The sequence below is a fragment of the Ambystoma mexicanum genome, chromosome 11, assembly GCF_040938575.1.
Source record: "Ambystoma mexicanum isolate Mex_15411 chromosome 11, UKY_AmexF1_1, whole genome shotgun sequence".
In the NCBI taxonomy this organism is placed as follows: domain Eukaryota; kingdom Metazoa; phylum Chordata; class Amphibia; order Caudata; family Ambystomatidae; genus Ambystoma; species Ambystoma mexicanum.
Window position 1 is genome coordinate 704,968,321 of NC_090934.1, and position 12,941 is coordinate 704,981,261.

Consider the following 12,941-nt stretch of genomic DNA (forward strand, 5'->3'; position numbering starts at 1 on the left):
GTCGGTGCAGTCATGCCACCATCCCCTGTGGTTCCGGGAGATGCAGCTTCTGCATCTGGCACTGGCGCCCGTGTGACCCGGCAGTCCGTTCCATCAACTGCCATGGGCCCAAGGGTAGTGGTAGCTGCAGGTGCAGCTGTGGATACCGCCACCCAGGCTTAGGGTCTGCCAGCGCAGGCTGTGTTGGCACTTGAGGAGCCCTTGGAAGATTTACAACAGGCCAGGAGGGAAACCGTAGGGGCATGCAGGGCTGTTCTGACCAAGACATTTCTCCCTGGGGCAGTTATGTCATCTGCTGCCCCGAACAGCTGGGTGTTGGCAAGTGCAGGGGCAGATGCACCCAACAACACCCCGGTTGTGAGTCTGCCAACCAGGACCGTTGCGGTCAATGACCCTGCCACAGCGGATGTTGCTGCACAGGGTCCATTAGAGGGCACCCAGCTGCCACTGACACAACTCAGGCCTTTGGTCGTCCCTCCACCTGCCACTCCCTTGGCTCAATCCACCGAACCCACTGGCCATACTGGTCAGGGCGGCATTAGCCAGCCAGGGTCTGCGCCACAGTCCAAGAGGAGGAAGGTTGCACCTGCAGCACAGGCTGGGACCCCACACACAGCCACGACCTCCTGCACGTTGAGGAAGAAGCCTTTCTGCAAGCAGGAACTGGACTTCCTCGTGGACTACGTGCGGGGCCACAGCCGTGACATGGTAGTGGGTGCCAATAGTCAGAGTACGGCTGCCCACCGTGACACCCACTGGAAGCATGTTGCGGAACATGTCAGTTCATTCGGCCATGAGGTGCGCACTGCGCAAGAGTGCAAAAAGCGTTGGAATTACCTCAAACGCAGCTCTAAGGCTAAGCGTGCCTCAAATTACAACTTGACTCTGGTGACTGGCGGTGGGCCTGCACCAGAGGAGGAAGAGCTCACTCCGCATGAGTCACTCGTTGCGGAGTTCATACCACCTGAATCGGTCGAAGGAGTGGGAGAGATGCTGGACTTTGATGCCCAGTCCAGTGAGTGTTGATGCGTGTTTGTTGAGGACGTGTGCGTTTTACTTGTGGGAGGTGTTGTGCATGATTGCCACTACATGTGACGTGTACATGGTTCTGATGTGCAAGTAATGCAATGCTTCCGTGATGCATGCCTGCTCTGCTGGATGGTGGACATGTGGAGCAGACGGGGACTGTCTGCATCACCACTATTGCACCCTACTCACATGCTGGTTACCAGTATACCCTTCCGGTCCATGTTCCAGCTCACTGGCCCTTCTGCATGTGGCGTGGGGTAACCTTCCTCTCAGCCCAGGCACAATGTCATAGCATGACTGACGTGCATGTGTCCTCTGCCTGCATGCGGGTACTCCATGTAGGCATGCTCCCTTGCCCCTCCTCCGCCACTCTGCACCCCAGTTCCACCTTTGCACTGGTCTCCTTCAATCTTGCCATTGTGTACTTTCCTGTTCATGCGTCCTGTGTACATGCTAACTTCCAGCGTACAATCTGCCAGACATATGCTGTGTGGTACAGCCTTAGTACTTGATGCAGGGTATCTCACTTGTACTGTGCATAGGTCAGATGTCCTGCAGGGACATGAGTGCCCATTCATGCTCCATGTGCATTGCACGCATGCCCCTATGTGTCCTTGACTGGATGATCACTGTAATACAAGTCCTGGGTGACATACATTGCATGGCATCTCATCAGCCTTCCCATGTCAACTGTGGCTCAGTACTGCGTTGCACACATGTTTAGGGTCTGACAATCTGTGTGGGTCACAGGCCTCAGCCTGTTTAATGGCCAATGACTCTGTCCAACTGTTGTAGTGTCTTCTTCACACGTGGGCGGCCTCCAGAGTTTTCATCATGTGTCCTGCTTACTGCCCCATCATCATTTGCAGTGTTGTCACTTGAATCACATTAAGCTGTTGATGCCAGTCAACACTGCCTGTCAATACACAGGTCTATGGTCAGCCTTTTGATACCATGCTAGGCATCCCTGCTTTTGTACTTGGGTGGAGGGGTGCTTTGCTTGTAGATATGCTACCCATTGAATGCACAGTGCACGAGATGCCTGAATTTGACCTTGCACTGCCTTCACATTTCCTGACACACACCATGGAGTCCTTGTACATGTAGGTAGTGAGTGACATACACATTTGCTGCACTGCATAGACCCACTTCTATGCAAACTGCCACCTTTCAACAGGTCTGATCACAGAAGCAATTCAAAGTTGACCCAGCATGCATGCCAGGTTCTATTTTGTGTGTCACATTTCTGCCTGATGTGTTTGTTGTCGGTGTGTGTGTTGTGTGCTTCTGACATGTGTAGTGACCTTTTTCTCTCTATTTTTCAGGTGATGACGCAATGGAGGCGTAGGATGGTGTTGTCATGCCAGACACAGGGTTGTTACCACTACATCAACCCGGCACAAGTGGGGGTCGTGGGGTGGTAGGCCACGAAAACCCCCAAGTGCTACAGTCCATCTTGTCTCTGGCTGCCTATGAGTCCAGCCCTGATGACGACTCTGACGTTCATGTCGAGTTGGATGAGCATCAAGTCCATGTGTCAGGGGTGAGTGATTCTGATGTGGACACTCCTCTGTCCGCGACACCTGCACTGAGGGGTCAGACAGTCTTGGTTGCTCCGCCCGTGGTGGATCGGGACGCAGGGTCACCCTCCACACTAGTCACTGATGTGCCTGGGACATCAAGTCGACGGGGGCATGTAGTCGTGCAGCCGCGGGCGGTGCCAACACAGCGAGGACACCCGGTCCTTGGGTCCCGCAGGGGTCAAGCCCAGCAACGCGGTCGCCACGCGCAACCGCAGTATACTGAGTGGGAGCAAGACATGACTGCCAATTCAGAACGGCAGGGGGCAGCAATGGAGAACATCGCTGAGAGCATGGAGCGTGTGGCCGGATCTATGCTCCCCCCTGCTAGGCAGGTGCTTCTCTAGCAGCAGGCGGCACGGTCCACAGCCCGTGCGCTCAGGCTGGGCATGGCGGCCTCAGACAGGGCACGCCAGGCTGAAATGTCGTCTCTGCGTCAAGCAATTGCTGCTCACGCAGAGGCGCACATGGATGCCCTGAGGGAGGAGTATGCTTCCCTCAAATCCACTTTGGGTGTCCTTCTGATGTCCCAGAGGCAGCGGGCAGAGGAGAGGTTTGCACAGCTTGAGCGTACCATCTCGGCTGAGCTACAGGCTTGCCAGGAGGTGCAGCGGTTGTCCAGCCAGGCCATGCAGGAGGAACTCCGTGTTACCCGTGCTACCTTGCAAGAGGAAGCACGTGTATCACGTGAGGTTCTGCATGCAGACCTACGTCACATCGCCACACAGAACCAGGCTCACCCGTCCGGCAGACTTGCTGCCGTCGAGGGGCAAGCTGCGGCTAGGCGTGGCCAGGCTACTGTGCCACGTCCTCCTTTCCAGGATGAGCCAGACTCGGACGACCATCTATCTCCCACATAGGTCGGGCTGTGCAGGCGTTGAGCCAATGGAGGTTTTTTTTTTGGCTCAGCATCGTCGCATGTGGGTGTTGAGCAGCACCCTGTACCTCCCCCCTCCTGGGTGCCTCCCCTCCCCCCCGGGTCGTATGTGGCCATTTTTTATTTTTATTTTAGTTTAGTTAGTTAAGTTTCTGTTTGATAGTTAGTTTAATTAGGTAATGTAGGTTTTTCATAGTTAGTGTAATTAGTTAATATAGTTTAAAATTGCTTGTCTATTGGGCTTTCATGTGACGGTGCGGTGCTTTGTGGCTTTTGAAAGCATCCACTGTCTGTTGCAGCTGGGCCCTTCAGGCTTGTCTTGTGTATGTGTTTGCTGCTTGGGGTCCTTGACTCACATATGCTACTCCTGCCTCCCTTATCCATGGGCTCGCAAGGATGGTTCGGTGTAACAGCCTATTACACAAGGGCTTTGGACTGTCATATCTGTGGCATGGCTGGTGCTGTGTAACTTGTGTTAACACCCCTAGTGGGGATGATTGCGGTGTTATTGACCACTGTTCTGCTTTTGCTAGATGGGGTGTTTCATGATTAATGTGTACATTCATTGCTATGCATTGTGTAATATGTTTCTTATCTTTACTGTACACGTGCTTGTTGCAATTCATGCCGTAGATAGTGTGTTCCACACTTTGGATGTGAAAGACGGACTGATGGTGTGATTTCTGATGTACGTCTCTGGCATGGTCCAGTATTGAGATGCCTGAAGAGACACACACAGATGAATCTAATGCATTAGTCATGTGTTTCATGCCCTTTCTGCAGGGGGATGAGCCTCCAGACCACCTTTGCCAGCAGACATGGCCCATTGGACGTCTGGATTCTGGACACGTTTGTTGGTGCCCACATGCACATGTATGCGCAAGCAGAGGCACAGGGATTGCAGACATACATCCTAGAACTGCTGACGTGTTCCAAGGAACTCCAGGCAAGGTGAGCAGCACAGGGGGGCCACAACACAGCAAAGCTTCCACCAGGCCAGTTGCACATGCAGGCTTAGTAGCAGCACTGAGGGTGAGCTTGGACGAATATTGGTGTTGAAGCACGCAATACAGCTCAGATGTGTTGGTGGACTGATGGCTAGTTGATTGTAAGGTTGTCTGGGGCACCTGCAGGGGCAGTGGCACATACCGTCCGGTCCACCATGGGCCATTGAGGCACTTGTATCACCCATGCTGCCTTCCGAGACATGGAAAGGAGCAGCTCACAGGGACATACAGCAAGGGACAGACTTGGGTGCAGTGCATTTCATTTCCATGTACATTTTGAAACATGCACTGCCTATTTTTTTACGGTCATGGTGGGACACAACTTTTTCTGAAGTCATACCTTGCTATATGCGTCTGTCTGCTTACCCAGGGAACATTGCATGTTGTGTGAATCGTGACACATTGGTGTTCCATTTGCCACGCACCCACCGGCGCCTGACTTACTGCATTGACTGTGTATGAACCATCACAGGGGGAATGTTACGTATGGGTACGAAGCATCCACACCAGATTGTCTGTTTGTAGAGTAGTTTGTTTCTATGGGGCATATTTGGTGGTGTGTTTGTGTATTATGGGCACGCACAGATTATTAACTGTGGCACTCTTTGCAGCATTGAAGTGCTCCTGGAACCGGACCTGAGAGTGCGCAGGCAGGAGGCCAGCACTCAAAACCAGAGCTGAGTGTCTTGTTGTTTTTCTTTCAAACTGCTCTACATAGGCTTGCTGGGGGGTGCACTGTTGCATGGATGAATGTGTAATTCAATTTGGTATGTTTTTTTTCTCCATAATCACCCCGAGTCCTATCCAATTCTAAACCCTGTACCCTCTACCCGGTGTTCCTGCTTCCCGTACCTATCCAACCAACGTTCCCTAACCCTCTTTCCCCGCTGGGGTTGCAGATGCCTGTGTAAGCCCCAAGCTTGCAGGCGCCAAAACCCTAGAGGGGGTGGTTGGTTCGTGCCATTCCTGCGCCTGGACTCCGGAAGGCCCTGACAATGATGTACAAGTTTGTTATGATTGTGTATGTGTTAATGCAAGTACTCCATTTTAGAGCATTCCCTACTTTCACGTGTCATTCATACTCCCCTCTCCTGCCCCTCATTCCAGTTATCCAGTATGCCAATGGCTGTCCCAACTGCATATCCCTGACTCTCCTTCCCCACCAGGGTCTCAGAGGCCTGTGTGAGTTTGACCTTGCAGGCACCCAGGCCACGGTGGGGTTGATTGTTTCGCGCCACTCCTGCGCCTGTACACGGGAGCTGTGACAGTACACATCTGTTTGTGGTGCATCATTCTATGTTATGTACCACACATGGTTCACATCCTGTTGTGACATTGTTTTACTGTGCTACCTTGGTTGTTACATCATTGTGGTAGTACTTGGACTTTGTGAGGTACTGCTACTTCAAGTCATCTATTGGAGGCTGTTCTGTTTCGTTTTTCTGCCTTGGATTTTGTGTCTTTGCAAATGAAGGTGGACTCTGAGGGTGCAGGCAACTTTTGACACACAAGGTGGGAGATGGTGACGAAGGGGAATGGTGATCCTGTGGCCAGGTGAAATTGAGGGTTGAAGGCTCCATGACCCAGGTGCAGTTGTTCAGTGGGTCATGGTCATTTGTGAGGGAGGGGGGTGTTTTGTTGTTGATAGTTGCCTTGCCCTGCAGTGTGATGGGAACCCTGACATTGTAATTGTGGTATCCTATGTACATGATGTGTTCTGCTGATCAATGCATGTTCATGTGTTGTATTTACCTTTCAGGTGTGAGGGGATAGTTGTGGTTTGACATGCTGGGGTGTACACATGGTGAATGTTCACATGTTATGTGTAGAGGACACTGATGGTCAATTGATTGCACATGCATATGTTGAGTGCATGTCCTTGCTGACCCGCACACTCGCACTATGATGCACTACATGTACAACCACCCTTCGATATCCACATGTATACTCTGTTTGCCTTCTGCTGCCCACTGTGTCCCTGCAGCACATGGTCTGTGACCAATTATGGATCCTGTACATGCCTATTTTGCTTTTTGATGTGGTTTGTCGCTTAGATGGGATGCTCAGGGTGTGCATCACACACAATGGCTGTTCACTGTGCTGTGCGCTGAGCAGTGTGTTGCAGGAGTTGGACAGAGCACACAGAAGCTGCAGTGTTGATTTTGCAATGCACAATGTGCATGTAAACAGGCATTCTTTGTTATGTTGCATCTACTACTTTTGTGATGCATTTGGGAATGACTTATTTTGGGTGGGAGGTTGTTGGTCAGTCATTTCATCTGATTCCATGTCAAGCATCATTGTCTGATGCCAATTTACATTTTTCACATGGCAATGTGTACCTTATTGGTACTGTGTTGGTGTATGGCTATTGCTTTCCATGTCATGTTGTGGTTTGGGAGGGTTTGAGTGACATAACAGTGATGGTCATGGCCTGTTTTGCAGGTGTGTGTGATTCACACCTTGCATGTCAGGGTCAGCTGCATCTCGAAGCAACGAGCTGGGGGTAGATCTCTCTCCGCGGCAGGGGCCTCCCTCTGGAATGGCCTTCCTGCCTCCCTGTAACTTGAGGAGAACCATCTCCACTTCAGGAAGCACCTCAACACCTTCCTCTTTGCTTCTGCTTTCTCTCTCCCTCTCCCTTACTAATTTCTTCACTGAAACTGCGCTGAATCTGCAACTGGGCCACTCTCACCGACCTCGGTCCCTGGCCCAGCCACTCTCCGCTTGCACTGCCTCCCTGGCAACCCCTGCACTGCGGGACTGTCTCTGTATCCCTACAGCAACCCCTTCCCAGCACTTGTCTGCACTTACATTTGCACTTGCCACCAGCTGGCCTATTTATTTATTTTTTATTCTACTTACCCTGTACTGCACTCCCCCCCCCTCTCCTTCCCCTTGCACTTTTCCCTTCCACCTACCCCTGCACTTGCGCAATCTAAATGACACCTGGCCTAGTAGGATCGTTGTCTGTCTTCCCTTGTTCCCCCCTCCCTGCCTCGTTGCGCCTTGCAACACTTGTGTATAGGCGCGTTACAAATGCCATATCATATCATATCATATATCATATGTGTGCCTTTTGGTCACACAGGATAGCTTGTGTTTAAGTAGCTAGGGATGCACACAATGTGGCACTTCCATGGCAACAATCTCAGGGTGGTAAGGTTGTGACAGTTGACTGTCTCTTTGTCATCATCGATTGTCACCTGGTATGTGCCAGGCCTGTGTGCACTCCGCAGGGGTGGGAGTTTAGGTGAAAAATATGGCCACAAGCTGGGTCAGGGCTTCCTCGCCGCGTGCCCTATCCCCTCCAATGGGCAGTGCCTGTGCCTGTGGTTGGAGATGTGGGGGCACCACCATGTCCACTGGTACGCCCTGCCGTGTTGCAACATTGTGCAGGACACATGCTGCCACAATGATCCTGCACACTACTGGGGGTGCATAGAGTAGCTGCCCACCAGAGCGGTCAAGGGAGCGGAAGCGTGACTTGAGAACTCCGAATGTGCGCTCCACTGTGGCCCTGGTTGCAATATGGGCCACGTTGTATCTTACCTGGGGTGGTGTGGTGGGGTTCCGGATTGGCGTCATCATGTGGTTGCTCAGAGGGTAGGCACTGTCCCCTGGGGAGGTGATAATAGTTGAGATTAATAGGGTTTGGGTATTTGTCTGTGTGTGACTTGCATGCATGTGCACAGGCATTTGTACTCACCTAGGAGCCATGTGTCACCATGCTGCCCAGCTTCCAGGGCCCGGCTCAGGGCGGACATTCTGTATATGAGACTGTCATGGATGGAGCCAGGGTAGTTTGCATAGACAGAGGTGATGATTCCCTTTGCATCACATACCACCTGTACGTTGATGGAATGCCAGTGCTTGCGGTTTTGGTAGATGTGCTCAGTGGCCCTATGTGGACGTAGTGCCACATGGGTGCAATCTATGGCACCAAGCACTTTGGGGAAGTGTGCCACCCTGTAAAAATCCAGGACCACGGCCTGCCTTTCTGCGGGTGTTCTGGGCATGTATATGTGCTTGCGGACTGAGGGGCGCGCTGTCATGATTGCCAAGACCTGGTGTAGGCAGCTGACTGCGTGGCCTGTGAGACCCCCCCCCACTATGGCAGTGGTTCCGCTGAAATGACCCAGTGGCCAAAAAATGCAGGACATTGATCACCTTCTCCAAGGGGCTCAATGCTTGGGAGCAAAGGGTGGGGGATGTAATGTCATCTTCCCACTCCCTGACCAGGTCTAGGATGATGTGGGGTGGAAACCTATACCTGCCGTAGACCTGGTCGTCAGGCATCCAAAAAAAGCTTGTCCGTGGTGAGAAAATGCGTGCCCTGGCTATTCTCCTCCTCCTGCGGTGTCCCACGATCAGTGCTGCGACAAATGGGGCATTCCTCGTAGCTGTATATATGTGTTTGTTGTTTGCGTGCACTTTTATACTGTGCACGGGGACGCTTCTGCCTGCCTTCGTGTGGCGGACGCGTTGACGCCTGTGCGTGTCTTTTTCCGTGCGCAGGTTTCCTGTATTCGAATCCATGAATACGGGTTGTTTGCGTCCTTGTGGGCGTTCCGTGTAGTTCCCTGCAGTACTTCCCCAGTTATGCCTTCTTTTTCACGCGTTGTTCCCCATTCCGCGTGTTATGCCCACTGTTCCGCCCACTTTTGTTGTGTGCGCCACGCTATGTGCGCTTTTGCTGTGCGCGTAGCGCACGCCGTTTGATGACGTGTGTGCCCGTGTGCGACATGCATGGATTTGGTGCACGACCAGCGGGAAACTAGCGCAGCGCCTTCCTTGTATCGCACGCGTGCGCGTGCGCTTGATTTCTCACGCTTGCGCCTCCTTGCGCCTGCTTGTGCTGGGATTTTCAGCGCACGTTTGTTCCATGAATCGACCCCATAATGTTTCCCTCTCTATCACTGAGAACCGGGTCTCCGCATCCCTCAGAGTACACGACTCAAACTCCACCACACGGTCAACTCACTGCTGCCTTTGAAAAAAGAACGTACCAATGCCTGTGTCACCAGCATCGGTCATTATCCAAGTGGGAGACTGCAAATCAAAACTAGCTAACACTGCCCTCACAATTGCATTTTTAATGTCGATAAATTCCCTTTGACACTCCTCAGACCATCTAAATTCCACTCCATTTGTATTCAAACTTCTAATCTCCTTGCATCTGTGTGCAAAATGTTGAACACACTTAGCGTAGTCCCAAAAAGGACAGAACTCCTTATTTGTCCTTTGGCCTTTCTAACTTTGCAATGGCCGAAACCAATACACTCTTCAGCTCCATCGCCTTGTGTGCTCAATTTGTGCCCTAAATACGAAATTTCATCACCTCATCTTCCGGCCACTCAGGCTACCCCATTCTAACCTTCTCAATCACTGTAATCACTGATAATGTGTTTTTTGATATTTTTTCACGATTGGAAAGAGAAGGAGGTGTAGAATAGCAGAAGATTGGGTGGAAGAAAATAGTAATATATTGTGAGATATCAAACCGTACACTGGTAAACTGGTCACCTGTTTATTGATTGAAGCTGAAGCTGTGGCCAATGGGGCATAGTGTTTGGTTGGGGGTGAGGGTGCCATGGGGCATAATGTTTGGTTGGGTGTAAGGGGGCCATGGGGCATATTGTTTGGTTGGGGGTGAGGGACATGGGGCATAGTGTTTGGTTGGGGGTGAGGGGGCCATGGGACATAGTGTTTGGTTGGGGTGAGGGGGCCATGGGGCATTGTGTTTGGGGGTGAGGGACATGGGGCATAGTGTTTGGTTGGGGGTGAGGGGGCCATGGGGCATAGTGTTTGGTTGGGGGTGAGGGGGCCATAGGGCATTGTGTTTGGTTGGGTGTAAGGGGGCCATGGGGCATAGTGTTTGGTTGGGGGTGAGGGGGCCATGGGGCATAGTGTTTGGTTGGGGGTGAGGGGGCCATGGGGCATAGTGTTTGGTTGGGGGTGAGGGACATGGGGCATAGTGTTTGGGGGTGAGGGAGCCATGGGGCATAGTGTTTGGTTGGGGTGAGGGACATGGGGCATAGTGTTTGGTTGGGGGTGAGGGGGCCATGGGGCATAGTGTTGCACTCCAAGAGTGAACCCAATAATAAGGCTAAAACAGGCACAGTTGGGAGATGTTCATCTTTGGCTTTTTGAGGAAACCTGACTCAACGAAGGCCATACTCCTCTTGGGCAACCCAAATAGCAAACTGTAGCAGTCCAAAATAACGGCATGTCCAATCTAGGGTCAATAAAATATATATAAGTTAATTAAACAGGCGAGATACAATAACTAAATAGAAATACATTATAACAATGGAAAATGTGTAGTACAAAATGTAAGTTTGAAATGCAAATAAAAATCGTTACCCCTCAAAAACATTCTTTTTCCATGTGTTTAGTACAAATAGGGGGTTTAAAAAGCCTCCTGCCACGCCCCGCCTACCGCCCCGCCCACATTTACTTTTCGGCCCACTATAGCCCTCATGTAAGGTACTTTCGGCCCTCTGTCAAAATCAGTTGTGCACCCCTGCCTTAAAACAACTGACCACCAGCAGAAACTTGCATCATTGCAGAGCCCTGTCACATTTAAGGTCCACTAACTCCACATCCTCTAACTCTCTTGAACATACTAGATACAACAAACCTCTTTTGCTTTTGGAGGTGGTTAATAGGTCCTCTTTCCTTTCTTTGTAGGACCTGCAATTTAAGGTCCCTACTTGAAAGGATCCTCCTGTTTCTGGATATGCGATACTAAGTTGAAGCAGTAAGAGCCCTAATATTCTGAAGGTTGTGCTATTGCAACACAGTCAGCATGGACTCTCCCAACTAGATATTACATCAACTTCAATTACCCATGAACAAAGCTGCCAGAGTGACACTGACCAGAAAACAGACTGTCACTGAAGCAAAGCATCAGTCTAAATAAACTCAGCTGTGGGAGGTAAACCCCAAAGTACCTGTAGCAGCTGCTCCACAAATGCAAACATCCTACAGATATTTAAGATCTGCCCCACATGGAAGATTGCATACTGCGATCTAAGAGAGACATGAACGTAGGGGGGAAAGCAGGCAGGGTTCTGGCCTTTCAAGGCTCTAGAATAATCTGGATAGCTCTATCAGAAATAAAAAGAACTATGAAAACAAGTCTGTAAACAGCTTAAATGTTTCTGTTTCAATCATGCCGCTACCTCATAACCAACTAACTTTGTAGGTCTCATCTCTGCTCCTCGGACCAGTTGTAAAAACAATTGTTGATTTTCAGTTACTGTATTAATGTATATTTGTATAATTATTTACTTTATTGTGTAAAGCACAGACCTTGCGAGAGCAGTGTAGCACTGTGCAGAGTGTGGGTAGCCAGAATTTGGGCTGGCATCTTTTAATAGTAGTGCAGTACTGTGTGTTGTGGTTTGTAAATCGGTCTGTACGTCCATTGGAATTAGTCTTTGGTCAGGTGTTATTGAAAAAGCCATGTTTTGGGAGATTTGTGACATTGGAGAATTGTAGGGGGAATACCGAGCTTATACCAGGATCAAGTTCCAGAGGGTGGGTGAGTGAAAAGAGAAGGATTGTTTGCTGGTCCTCTCTTAGCAGACGAGCTGTGATTCGAGCTGGTTGGTCGATTTGCTGAACCATATTGTATGAACTTGGAAAACCTGAAATGTTCAGCTCAATATTAATGGGAATGATTATTGTTTCCCTCTCTTCTATTCTCCACTCCTTCACATGTGACTTCTCCATGCTCGATTACCTTCCCTCTGGTAGCATGAAGCAGCTTTGCTCTGGACCTGTTGTATATATAAATCACCAATAAAATAAAACTAATTGACGGATGCTTGCATCTTCCTATGGGGATAGAAATAAATAGAGAACACCCTGATGCTCTGTTTAATGTTTAATTCTCATTTTATAATTCCTAAAGGCAAAGCTTGTTCAATGTCTTGTGGGGCATTGGGCGGCAAATGATTTGGCATTGCAGAAAATGGCATTACAGAATGGGTCTTTGATACTGGTGAGGACCATGGGAAGTTACTTTAAAAGAAGTTGACAGGAGTAAGCGAAGAAACAAAGAACTTTGTGATGTCCAATAAATGAATGTCACGTTTGCTACCATGCGTAGGACAATATCATGAGTGAGGTTTTTCGGGAGTAGCAGACAGTGTGATCTGAATCATGTGTAGGGAGTTCTAATTTTGGCAGATAAGGCACAGTGAGATCAAATGATTTGCCCAGTACCACACACGTTGGTGCAGTGTCAAAGCCGGGATTTGATACCAGTCTGCAGACTGCAAATCGGGCACTGGAATATATATGTTTCCAGCTTCAGTTGGTCTTTGTGCAACTTTTATTCGAAAACACCATCTGACTGTGGAATGCAGTGCAACAAAATGTGATTGTGCTTTGCTAGTTGAAATGAATAGTTGCCATAGTTTCAGCATTGCTTTTATT